This window comes from Corvus hawaiiensis, chromosome 1 (assembly GCF_020740725.1).
Source record: "Corvus hawaiiensis isolate bCorHaw1 chromosome 1, bCorHaw1.pri.cur, whole genome shotgun sequence".
In the NCBI taxonomy this organism is placed as follows: domain Eukaryota; kingdom Metazoa; phylum Chordata; class Aves; order Passeriformes; family Corvidae; genus Corvus; species Corvus hawaiiensis.
Genome location: NC_063213.1, coordinates 36,855,044 through 36,867,998, shown reverse-complemented (window position 1 = coordinate 36,867,998; position 12,955 = coordinate 36,855,044). Strand labels below are relative to the sequence as shown.

The window sequence follows — 12,955 nt, the reverse complement described above, 5'->3', positions numbered from 1 at the left end:
CCGGAGGCGGCGAGAGGGAGCGAGGCGGGACTCGGGGCGGGACTCGGGGCGGCGGAACCGGCACCGCGGGCCGGGCGGGGAAGGGGCGGCGCCGTGAGCTCACATCCTGCGCCCGGCCGGCGGCACCCGGGCTGTCCCCGAGAGTCCGCGGTGGTGCCTGCGCGGTGACACAATTCCGACTCTTGCCGCGACCTGGTCTCGTGGCCTCCTGATGAACTTTTTTTTTTTTTTTCCTTCTGGAGGAGTTTCTTCTTGTTTTGTGCTCTTCAATGGGAAGAAGATAGGGCTGTAGCGTTTAAGTGATGTGTTCAGGCCGGCTTTAAGTTGTTTTTGTCTATTTGTTTAGCCATGTTAAGGAAGAGCTGTGGGAGTGCAGCGTCTCCTGTAAGCCTGGTGCTGAGCTGGCTCAAGCAGTGCGGGTCGGAAGGTGCCTGCGGGAGATGGGGGGTGCTGGTGGAACGGGCCTCGGGAGCATCAGTCAGGACCTTCTCTCGGAAAACAGGAAAACAGCTGCCATGCTTCCATCTCCTGGTGCTTAGCACTGGGTGCCTGTAGGAGGAACGCTTTTCCATGTGGCTTCACTACTAGGTCTGTCCTGACAGGGTTTGGTATATCTGAAATACGAGGAAAAAGGCTTTTCGTGGTAAACAAAATCATTGCCTTTCTCACAGTTTAATCTGAAAGTGCTTGAGACCAAGGACAAGCCCAGGGCAGAGTTTGTTCATTCTTCCCTTTGCCTTTTCCCTTTGCCCTGTTCTTTCTTTGCTACCTATGATACATTACTAAAGACGTGATATTTGGGTCTCATAGACCAGTGCCTGTATGCTCAAACCTTTCCTGAATACAAGATTGCCACCAGCCATGTGTGAGGTCACTTAATCATACAGTCTTCAAAGTGGTTTGGGTTGTGCTGGTGAGGGTTTCTTGCCAGCGGGACTCTCACATCAGTAATGGACACCTGGAGAGTTAGCCTGTCCCAGGGTAGAAATCTTAGCCCAGGCCTGGGGTTATGGTTAGGACTAGGATCAGGGTGAGGAGAGCGAGAAATAGGGAACCTTCTGGCATTAGACTGGTGCCTAGGCACAGTTCCTTCTAGGGTCATAACTGTCATGCAATTTTTTCCCTTTGGAATCCCATGATCTGGACATAACTTCCATTCACAATACCTTTACCTGGAGTGCTGGCAGGGTAGGCATCAAGTGCTGCCCAGGGGAATTTGGAAGAGAAGGCAAATAACTCAGTTTTCTGCTCTGCTAGAAGCTTGGCAGGTTGGCTTCGTGCTGTAACACTGTAAACAGCACTGTTTAGCTCCTGTCATAGTGGGTAGGGAAGGGAATGTGGAGTGGTGACTATTGTGCTTCCTTTTTGACTTTGAAACAGACAGTATGCTAATGGTACCCTGTTATGATCCTTCCTAATCGCCTAAAACTTCATTCCCTCATTTTTGGGCATAACATGGGTGGAGAAAGCTGTGTAAGGAGAAAATTGAGTGGCTGCTAAAAGTCTGGCTAAGTTGGATGTTGATTGTCTTGTAAGTTCTAAAAAGGTAATTGGAAAATCTCCATGGACTTGTCTGCAAAACAGTTACACAGGTGTTGCTCTCTCTAATGGAAAAAGGAAATGGATTTAAAGCAGAAAGATTTTCTCAGTTCCATCTGTCAGCCCCTGCAGCTTAGCTGTGCTCTCCTGCCTTTGATCATAGGAGGTAGGTTCCATTTCCAAAAGAGGGTAGGGCTTTTTCATAGCCAGGGTTCTTTGTAGCTGCCTCAGGCAGACTTTGCTCGGAGCTGAGCCATTAGCTGCTGTCTCTGAGCTAAGACATATTTATTGCCTGTGCCTGCGGTTGTGATGGGCTAGGGTCATGCTTCAAGACAGTTTTTCAGCCACCTGTGTCAGGATATTAGGCTCCACAGTACTGCCAGGTGTACAGCATCTGTGGGCACAGGTGCTGAGGGAGATACAACAGCACATTTTCATGCTCTGTAATTGGAGTTAAGCTAAACTGGCTGCAACAAATAGAGAAGGTGCATTTGTGGCTTCAGAGCAATAAAATGGACACAAAGAGTGAAGTGTATATATGCTCTTCTCCTTAACTCCTCCTCTTCCTAGGTCACATACTGTTTAGGTGCTCCTCCAAATCAAAAACAAATAGAAAGGAAAACTTATAATTTCACTGTGGCATCTTTGGTCAGCATTTCTTCAGAAGTATATATGAAGTAAAAATAGACACTTAGCTTTAGGTGTTGACCATGCTGAAGTTAACAGAAATTATGTAAGCTGCCGAATACATTGTCATCTTTTTCCTTGCCTTCCAAATCTGTTTCCTTTCTAAAGCAAACATCCTTGGGTATCTATGCAAATGCAGTGCCTTTCATCATTTCTGGAAAATGTCAGAACTCTGATGCTTCTGCAGAGCTGAGCTTAGAAACAGAAAAGCAAAGAGCTGTCAGAAGTCTCCTTTAAATCATGGGTGAGGACTGGAAATTGCCTGGAAACTGATTGGGCTCAGTGGTGTGTCCTATGGATCTCTAATGCTCTTGCACCAAGAATTTGTCCCTATTCATTCATTCCAGGGCTTGTGGAAATGTTTATGTCGTGTGAAACCAAAACTGCTTTGAAAGAAGAAAGGAGATTTAATGAATCTTTAATCTAAAGCATCTTGGAATAAGAACAAAGCTTCTGAAATGCTCAAATTTGTATATTTTATGGAAAAGGGCTTGGAAGGTTTTAATTTCTTATGATTCTCTATGCCAGCATTTTGGGCAATTTTTTCCTTTAAAAGTGGTTCATTAATATGTCAGTTGACTTTCTAGGAATGGTGCTTTTTAAATTACTAATTTGCAAAGGGATTCAAGATCTGTCCATATCTCCCCTGATTAGTCTGTGCGTACATTTTAAAACATTCTGCAGTACCATTCTGTGCTATCACGTCTTGTGACAGTCTGTCCTGCTGATTTAGCAAGACTTCACTGCTTGCAATATGGCACTGATCCCAGGGACTTAAATGGGTGAGAGAAATGGTTTATAGAACAGTTTCTTTAAAAGTACCTAAGGCAGAAGAACTGCCTCAAGTTTAGTCTGCAGGCTGATGTACTGACAGATTTGTTCCCTAGTCATGTGCTAATTGTTTTGGAATGAGAATCACTTGCTCCTGGATCCTTCTTCCAAAGCAGCATGTACAAAATTAATTTCACAAAACTCAACAACAGACCATATGGAAGGGGAAAATGGTATTTAAACAAAGTTGATTTCAGTCACTAACACATTGTGTTGTAGATGTCAGTCCCTTGCACTCCCACACCATGTACTCAGAAGCATCCAGTCATGTGTGATACTTTCATACACAATCTTCTATTAATGTTTCATTCAGACCAAGTTCAGTATTTCTGCCACACAGTAAGTTAAATTGCACTAGCATACATGCCCACCACTGGGTTATACTGGTGCAGTTTTCTTCTGTGTCTGCAGCTACTTTTAACTTTGGGAATTAAAAAGAGAAAGCTGGAAATTGTAGGGGTGAGCTCTATTACATACCTTAAAAAGCTAAGCCTTAAACATACCTGCAAGCTGTGGATAGTTCTCATAACCATCCCCTTTCAGGGAGGGTGGAGCAGGAAGAGTGCTTTGCTTTTTTTCTTTTACAGAACAATGGAAATTCACTGAGGAAAATGTTGCCCTGCTTTGAGCGTCAAATGAAATTTGGGTAACTCTTTAATCTCAGGAACTAAACTGTGTAAATTTTCCCTTTCCTATGTTTGATTCCTCTGCCTGAGACTGAGAAATGGCTCTTCTGTATTAGCCACAAGTCAGCTAATGGTCATCTTTTGTTGGACTAAGTCAGCTGCAGCGCCAAACATCTCATGCTTTTTATTATCTTGTATTTTAGTTTTCGTTTAGCCTAAGCTCCAATACCAAACATATATTTAATTAAATTAGTGTAATTTAATTTTTATTTTATTTTATTTTTTTCCTTTGTTTTGTTTATTATGGTTTTGTTTGGTTTATTTTATTTGATTTTTAAATTTTATTTTATTTTATACAGAGACTAGTTAGTCTTCCTTTGAAATCTGGGGTACAAATCCCAAACTGTGCTCTTGGGCACAGATTTACCATGTTCTTCAATGAAGATACCAGCCCTGTGCTAAATGAGCTGCTGTCTGCCAGATCCAGATTCGGTCTTGGCTGTGACCCCTCAGAAATGCCAAGTGTTTCCAAGGAAGCAGGCCTCTGCTGGAAGCTGAGAGGTTTGTGTGTTTCATCTGTTTATTTTGTGTGCTGATGAGAATTTGGGAGGGTGTAACAGAGTGGCCATCACAATTAGGAAACATGTTTTAGATGGGCAGGTTTTATGGAAAGTGGATGCCTTCCCAAAACAATTGTAACTCACCATTTCCAGGGCTTTGGTTTCCCATGCCCCACTTGTTCCTGTCTCAGTAGGAAATAATTTTACCAAGACATAGAGGAGACTGTTCAAAGCATCTGCTGACAAAAGGCTGAGTATCATGTTGCAAATTCATGTCCTCATTTGCTGGAATTGTAGAGGCAAAAGATAGCACAGAACTAGAGTTGAACATTAAATTTCCCAGCAAAAACCAGCTAGTAGGTGCTAGTTGCTGTGAAATCTGGATGAAATTATGTGATTCCTCCCTTGCAAGGGAGATGATGATGTGAGAGTGAGCTCTTTGGGAACAGGTAAGCTTTGGAGAAAGCCTACTGAGAAAGGTCAGGTGTTAAGCTTGCCTGGCACACAACTGTCAGAAGAATTGGGATGGCAACATCTGGGGAGGTGATGCAGGGCTGGGAATATCTGGCTGGTCAGTGGTGTTAGTTATGGGAATGTCAGGAGAGAGGACAGTGAAATAGTTATGGTCAGTCCAGTAACTGGGTATTATTGTCCTCCAGGCCCGTGTGTGAGAGCAGCCACAGTAATCCTGGGTTTTCCCCAGGAAAAAGGACTGAGAACAGAATCCCTGTTCTTCATGATCTCCTCATGTGGACATACAGCATTAAAAACAGTTGCACCTTATTCTTTCAGTGACAACTTTCTGGCAGAGGCAGAAGCAGTAATGTTTATACTGTGATATCAAACAGTGCCCTTTCTTCTCCACTCTTGCCCATCCCCACTGAAACAGTAAAATATCAGGAAAATTCACGGCTAGAATCTCTGTCTTGCTGCAGTCAGATTGTGTTTAGCTCTAAATCCTGGTCTGAATACAACTAATACTGTCAAAGATTTTGGTTTTTCAAATTTGAGAGAAAAATGGTGGACTCAGGCCCATCTTTAGTGGGGGATCTATTATCAGATGCCAGGGGTAGTTAGATCAGAACATAATTACATACATCAGTGCAATTTTCAGTTGTTAGTCATTCTTCCCTAATGGTGAAATGCGTGACAGTTTCAGGTTTTGATTGGCACCGCCATTACCTGCTCTTAGTAAACAGATTATTGGCCTCTTTTTTTTTTAATAGAAATTTGCCATCTTCACCTTGCACACAGTCTTGTTACCCAGCCTGCTCTAATGTGTGCTGCTACTAATAAATGAGCAGCTGCCATGGCTACTGTAGCCATACAAAGAAAAGCTCTTCGGCTTTTAAGGAGTGGCTGGAGGCAGGTAATTAACCACAGCTTCACTCCTTGCACTCAAAGCGTCTGGAAAGCAATGCACCGGGCTTCCCGGTGGATTTTCCTTTTATCAGCACTTACTTCAAGGATTGCAATGTCGCTGCCAGTTCTGGCTGCAGCAAGAGAGTAAGAAAAAGCAAGGCAAATCCAGTTATAATTAAGCTGGTGATAACAAAGGGATCTTAAAAATATAATAGCAGATTAATCTTTGGAGAACTTCCTTCTCCTGCTTCCTTTCCCCCATTTTGGGCTTTACTCCTTCATGCTGTTTTCTGTTCACTGCTTCAAGAAATGCATCTCTAATGCATCCAGGAGTAGGAGGGTGTTCACCAAACAATCTTGGCTCTTTTCATACTAATGCATTGTCATTTATGCATCTTAATCCACTGGTCCTCTATTTCCGAAGAATCCCTGATATTATAGAGCTATTTAAAAATAATTTTTTAGCATGCAGGGTAAATCACATCCTGCTATGTAGCAGATTGTTATTTGTCTGTCAGCCTACAGTAAGAGGTCTGATTTCTGCCCACTGACTTCACTGCAAAGTTCTCAGTTGCCTATAATTAGGGTAAAATTGGGTCCAAGAGTGATAAATTGTATCTTCTACAGCACAGAAGAGCGTACCCTGACTTTCAGCCATATCAATCTGTTTGCAAACAACAGTGAAATTCTTTCTGGCTCTCACTGAGCCATGGCAACATGATAGGCTCTTAGACCTGTAGATTGGATTTCAGGTCAGAAATTGCTACTTCCAGCTAATTTGAATTCTTGTAGAGGGAGGCAAAAATTCAGTGAGAGACTTGCTGCAAACCTATACATCCTGGGCAAGGTGTAGGCCAAGAACTGCAGCCTCTTTGTCTCAATAACAAAAAACTCTTACCAGGAAAGCTACTGGTATTGGTTTATTGGAGTATATTTTATTTCTGTCTCTCTCCTTTCATGTCTCATTTAGAGCTTATTCCCTTGTCTCAGAAATTCAAACCATTAGTAATTGCTCTTTAAAGGTCGACAATAATTTTAAGTTGCTATAAAATTAATCTGAAGCTGAAGTGAAGCTGAAGTTGCAATTTCACTCATACTCCTACTGTTCAAGGAGTATATTTTAAAGTGTTTGAGGCTTTGGGCCAAGCATTGGTATAAATCAAAATAAATACTTGGCTGACTTGCTTGGGTGGCTTCCTTTGGCAATCTGTTTCTAGCTCACAGTTTGGCCTTCTTTGCAACTGAGATACCTGGTTCTTTTTCTGCCAGCTTTTTTTTTTTTAGTTGTTTGTTTTTGCTCTTGTTTTTGGTTGCTGTTTTTGCATTTTCTGTCTGAAGCAAAAAGTATCTTGGTTCAACAGTCTGACATTGCACTTCATGATTTCTCAACCCTCCAGTCAAGAGTTTTCAAGCTTCCTTGACTTTTGGCACTGCAATCCACATGTTTAAAAAAATACTGCTTTTTACCTAACTTGTGTAGGTCTCTATAATTAATTTTTTTCCAAGACAAAGAATTATGGTGATAACTGCTGGCATTGACTCACACTGCTGTTTGTGCCCAGCCTGCTTACTGACTGACTTCCATCAGGCTGCTAATGTAAGGTTAGCGAGACTCTGCAAGAAAATAAGCTTCTTAAAGATGTCCTTCTTTTAAACATAGGTTTCAGTCCATCTTCATCCCTTCCCCAACCTCTCCTGATTCCTGAACTGTGTTTTCTGTGGCCTCACTCCTAAGGCATGTTTGAGCCTTGCATAATGCCTGACTGGGGAGGAGGCAAATAGTGATGAAAGCCAGCTGCCTCAGCCAGCTGGGCAACTGAGTTCTGGGGAAGCAGTTTTTGTCCTTGGTCTCCACCACCCCCTTCTGCACCAGTACTGACTGTGGGAGCCAGCTCAGTAAGTACAGCTGAGGAACTATGGCTGACTTGGGATGACTGGATTCCTCTTGAGAGCTTAAGTTCCAGCTGTTCTCTGGGCTTCTGCACCCTTTAGAAAGGATGAGTGGGATGTTTTGTTGTCCTGTTGTTTTCAACTGATTTAAGTATCTTTTAAACTTGGGGACACTTGGGGATAACAAGTGAAGTGAAACAGTTGTCTTAGCATCTTTTGAAAATACTTCAAACAGCAGCAGAGTGCAACTTACAGGGAAAATATTTCCCATTTTGGGGTGATTGTGTTTGCAACCCTGGGTCATTTCGAGAATCTCTCAGCATGCCCACTGCAGACCACCAGAAAAAGAAAAAAAAAGAAAAAGGAGGAGCTAAACAGCTGAATTTTCTACTGTAGTAGCACGCACTGTCTGGCCAATACATTCATTTTGAAAAACAGCACTATTGCAACTCATTCTGGTCAAAATCTGAGTGGTGAAAGAGTAGTAAGACTGAACTGGTGGGTAGGAATTGCATCTGCACTGCTCAGTGCTTGCTCCAGCTCTGAGACTGGGAGGAGACTTCAGGCTCCTCTTGGGCCATACTTCTGCTGTGAAGCCATCTGATGGCAAAAATACAGTAGGAAAGACCACTTCGAGAGTTATAGCAGATTATTAGGAAATGTGCCTGTGTAAGAAAATTCTTTTTCTTTGCACCACAGAGCCAGGCACGCTCCTTGTCTTTGTGTTTTTTGGCTATAGGGACAGATTCTGCCTCATAGAAGAGCAATGTTGATTATCTCAAAATACTTGCAGAGGGGCAAAGCACAGCCAAGACCCACTCTCCACCATGTGCTGCTGGTCAGCTGGCACAACAGCATTGTACGAAGAAAACATTTTTTCTTCCTTCAGTGAAACACCCGTTCTTCCTTCAGTAAAAAGCCCATTGCATTAGAAGCAGCAGGATGAATTCTGCTATGCTTCTATCTTATACTAATTGTGTATTAGGGTATACACAAGCTAATTTTAAAGTGAGATTTTTCATTCCCAGCCTGTGAAACATTCTGTTTTCCAGCTGCTGGAAAATAACATGAGTTGATCCTGTAATGAACTCTCTCATGTAAGAATTGCCTCATTACCACTAAATGTTGCCAGCTCTTAGATTTGTGTTCTACTTCATAAATTCTAAAAAGCAGCTCAATGTATTTAGAAGCTATTTCCCTGTTTTAAAAGGAACCAGAGTCTATTCCAGGACCCAAGCCAGATCCCTTACAGTTTAAATGAAGATAGATTGCCATGAACTTATTTCAGAAGATGAAGAAAAAGTTTTTGCAGAGCAATTTCTCTTTCCTTTTCTTTCCATTTCTTTCCTTTCCTTTTCTTTCCAAACCTGTGCTTTTTGTGTTCCTGAAGAACAGTGAATAAGTCCACAAAATTGCACTATTGCGTGTGCCTACTAGTCAAGTATGACTATAATTTTTTTTCCATTGACAAAAGGCAATAAAAGGCCAGAATCCATTCTCTCTGATTCTACATACCAACTCCGCAGGGCTCAATTCACTCTAAAATAAAGTGGAGCTGCTTTGGAAGAGCTAATGAGGAGGTCTGGAGGGTTTCTCCCATCAATTTTTAATTTGAATATAATCCATGTCAATGTTGAGCACTTTAGGTCAGCTCTGTGTTGCTTGACTGCTATCAAACAATGAAAATCTCTTCTAATCGTGGTGGGTGGTTACTGTGATTTTTCATTTTTATTGGCAGCCTGAAGTAGTGAATAGGAAAAAGAGGCAGTTTTATTTTCCTGCCTAGACAGGTATAGGCAGAGCAGCACAACAAATTTGTACTGTTATTCATGTTGCATATGCCCATAAGAAATAGAAGGGAATTTGCTATAGGCTGCAAAAGTAGTTCACAAAAATAAAGTTGCCAGGGAGAAACATCAGTTCTGAACTGTGTACCTTCCAAATATCTGGGAATTCTGCCTGGGCAAAACAGTAATATTGGATCTTAATAGACAGTGGTACACACGTGTTGGGTTTAACTAATAAATCTTTCCAAAAGGAGCTGCAGAAGAGAAAAATCCATAATACAGTTGGGCACATTTCTCATTTCCCATTGAAATCTGTCTGTTTCCACCATGTCCAGGCAGATTTAAGCAGATGAAAGGGTCAACTAAACAATGATTGTATATGCACATAAATTAAGATATGAGAGCGTTCAGTAATTTATTTTAGCTATTAAAATGCTGCTGTGATTTTGACTTTGAGAAAGGAAGAGCCTTAGAAGGATCAGAAGGCAGTATCTCATGGCAAACAACCAAAGCTGGATGAGTTCAAATATGCAAGAGGATGTATTCAGTCTGTTGAAGAAGGAGCATGCAACTGTGTCCTAATAAAAAGAAATAATTTAATTCATTTGATCTTCTAGGGTTCTTTCCTTCATAATCAATTCAAGAGAGTATTTTTTGATGTTATGACTTCTTTTTTTCATAACATCTTTCAAAACCAGGTCTAGTGTCAAGAACCCCTCCTTTCCAGTGTCAGCTCTGACATTTGGCTATTGGTTGGTTCATTACATCGCATTCCTTCTGCACTGCTCCTGGGGAACTGCACAGCAGACAGCTGGGAAAGCCATGGCTGGACCTGGACTGTGGGTTTCCCATCCACAGAGGACAGAAATATGCAGAGAAGAAAAGCACCAGGTCTGACATGACAGTGCTGAGAAAAGCTTCTAGCTGAATTAATAGTTACACCAGGAAACTGTTGGATTCTCTATGGGGACTTGTTTTACTATCTAAACCCAGAATTCAATTTTGCTTGTCATGTCCTAGCTAGGAGTACATAAAACAGACTGAAATTCCAAGTGTGAGTATAGTCAAATATTTAATCCTGGTACCCTATTCAGCCATTATTTAGTGTTCCTTTCAGTTTTAAGAAAAAAGTGGATTTTCTTCCAGTTTTTCCTCAGAAAACCTGTTAACAGTTATAATTTCTTATTGCAAGAAGGGCTGAGAAATTTGGCATCTGAACATCATCACCTTATGGCATGTTGTACCTGAACAAAAACGTACCCCCACACTTCACAAAAGCAGAACCCATGGAAGGAACAGTTGTAGCACTTTGAAGTGCTATTTAGGCTGTCAATTCTCTTTCCATAAATGTTTTTAAATCAGGGATTTAAATTAAGCACTCACATTAATCACTCTCAAACTAATCAGTGAATTGATTCCAAATCTGGCAGCCAGTCAGTGTTGATACAAGATTTGCTGCACGTATACTCACAAATTTTGTTTGCATGGTATTTTATTGCAAATATTAAAAGGCAAATGCAGTTGTCAATTATGAATGAAATTGAATCAGGATAAACTGAAGTATGAAACTGGTGTATATACATTCAGCAGCCTGTCGGTATGGACAAAACCACCCATGATTTGACATCTTATTTGATAGATCTTCTTGTAAATAATAAATCACATTTTCTTGAAAACATGAACCATGTTCATCATTTCAGATCCTTTACATTATTAACAGCCTGGCAGAGAGTTCAGAAACTCAGCAGACAAAATATTCAGGAGATCCTATATATTTTATATTAGGATTCCAGGCTGATCTTTTGTACACAGCCTTCCTATTTTAGTAGCAAATTTACATGATTTTGTATTAGACAGGAAAGTCGTGGTCTTCTGTTTCTTGGGGCATTTTCATACTGGAAGTATTCTGAAATATGATTTGAATGACAAGAATCACAGAATGTCTTGTTGAAAGAAACATTTAAAGATCATCTAGTCCAACCCTCTGCCATGGACAAGGACACCTTTCATCAAACGGGGTGGCTCAGAGCCCATCCAACATGGCCTTGAGCATTTCCAATGACGAGGCATCCACAGCTTCTCTCAGAAACATTTCTCAGTGCCTCCCCACCCTCATCATTAAAAATGTCTTCCTTTTATCCAATCTAAATTGTCCCTCTTTCAGTTTAACACCATTGCCCCATGTCCAACCACTACAGGAAGGCTGGAATCTTTTTTACTCAAGTAATGCCTGCAGTTTGCTATGTATTTCAGAAAGTGAGAGATTTCCAGCAGTGCTCTCACATTTTTACAGCTCCTGGAAGTGATGTGCCAAGGAGTAAAGTTCTTCTCAGGTACAGTCTGGCTCAACGTGGGTCCTAAAGAAGCCATGGCAAAACAAGGGAAGAAAGACAAAAGGTACAAAGAGAATACAGACAACTCCTAAGCCACAAAACAATCCTATTCCTCATCTGAAGACAGTAACACACAAAAATATGACTTTGTAGCTAAAGCTGGTTATTTTCTAGTCTTGACATGCTTAAAAAAAATTATTTCTATGATGTAACCAACAATAACAGCCTGTTATCTGATGAAGACAGTTGTACCTTAAAAGCCTCATTGAGTGATGCAGAGCTGGGCCTGTATGTTTACTCCCAAAAATGCTAAACGTTCCTGTGTAGGAAGGAAATTTCATATTCTCACTGCAGGAGCTTAGTGGGCAAAAAGAGGAAACCAAAAAAACCATCACGATGGAAGAAAATAATTCTGAAGTTCAAGAAGCACAAAACAGATGGTGTACTCCTTTCTCCCAATCCTTTTCGTTATCTGAAATACACCTTCACAAAACCTGAGGGTTGCTGAGGCAGGGAAGAAAACTTGGCAGGAAAGGACTCAGATCCATGCCTTTTTCCTGGTGCTGTAGTGAGCATGGGGAGGGTGGACATGGAGATGGGGGACAATGACACAGTCAGGGTTCTCTTGCACAATGGCCACTTAATCCTTGGCCGTAGCAGTAGAAACTCTCTCTCCGCACCCTTCCAGTACAAGATCCATGGTCCTGAGTTCCCTGGGGCAGGTGTAGATGTTTCAAGAAGGATTATGAGCATCCTGTTCTTGCACACCCTAAAAATCCTCACACGAACAGCCAAGTTTGGCTTTTGGTCTTGAAATTACATGTGGGCTGCTGAAAGTAAAGCTATCATTAAATATTCATTAATTCCTTTCTAGAGGTAATTTATTCTTCTTACTTTTTTTCCCTCCCTCAAATAGACATCTCTTCCTCTGGTTTTTGTGGCAGATAACCTGCAGCGCTAGATGGAAATTGAGTTTGTGGCCTTATTTCTAGAGTGATTTGGATTGGTGGTGTATCACTGAAAGAAACAGCCATCCTAGCTGCTAGGCAATTTTAGTGGTGATTTAGCCACTTTCCCCTTATTTATTGTGGACTTCTTTTCTTAGTTTCATGTTTTCTTGTTTTTAATCTAAACGTCCATTTCATAGATATATAATTATTTACTGTAAACAAAACAGAGATTTCTTCCAATTGTGATTTGTAATAATTATATAAAATATAAAAGGAAGAAAAACAGCCTGGTACCCTAGGGAACGTATAATATCTGCAACACATCTTCTTCATTGCTCTAACCTGTACTCTTCAACACATAAGCTAACTGAAAGACCTGCAGGAACATCA

The 12,955-nt window shown here is 41.2% G+C and overlaps 1 long non-coding RNA gene across 2 annotated transcripts; it reads left to right on the top strand.

The window, feature by feature from the left end:
* The first annotated feature begins 118 nt into the window (after positions 1 to 118).
* On the top strand, positions 119 to 10,964 carry LOC125324618. Of its 2 annotated transcripts, none has more exons than XR_007203049.1 (3): positions 119 to 588; positions 4,043 to 4,244; positions 9,981 to 10,964. It is a non-coding gene; the product is annotated as an uncharacterized LOC125324618 (long non-coding RNA). The 2 variants fall into 2 exon arrangements; XR_007203050.1 differs by having other exon boundaries at positions 4,903 to 10,964.
* Positions 10,965 to 12,955: the final 1,991 nt, after the last annotated feature.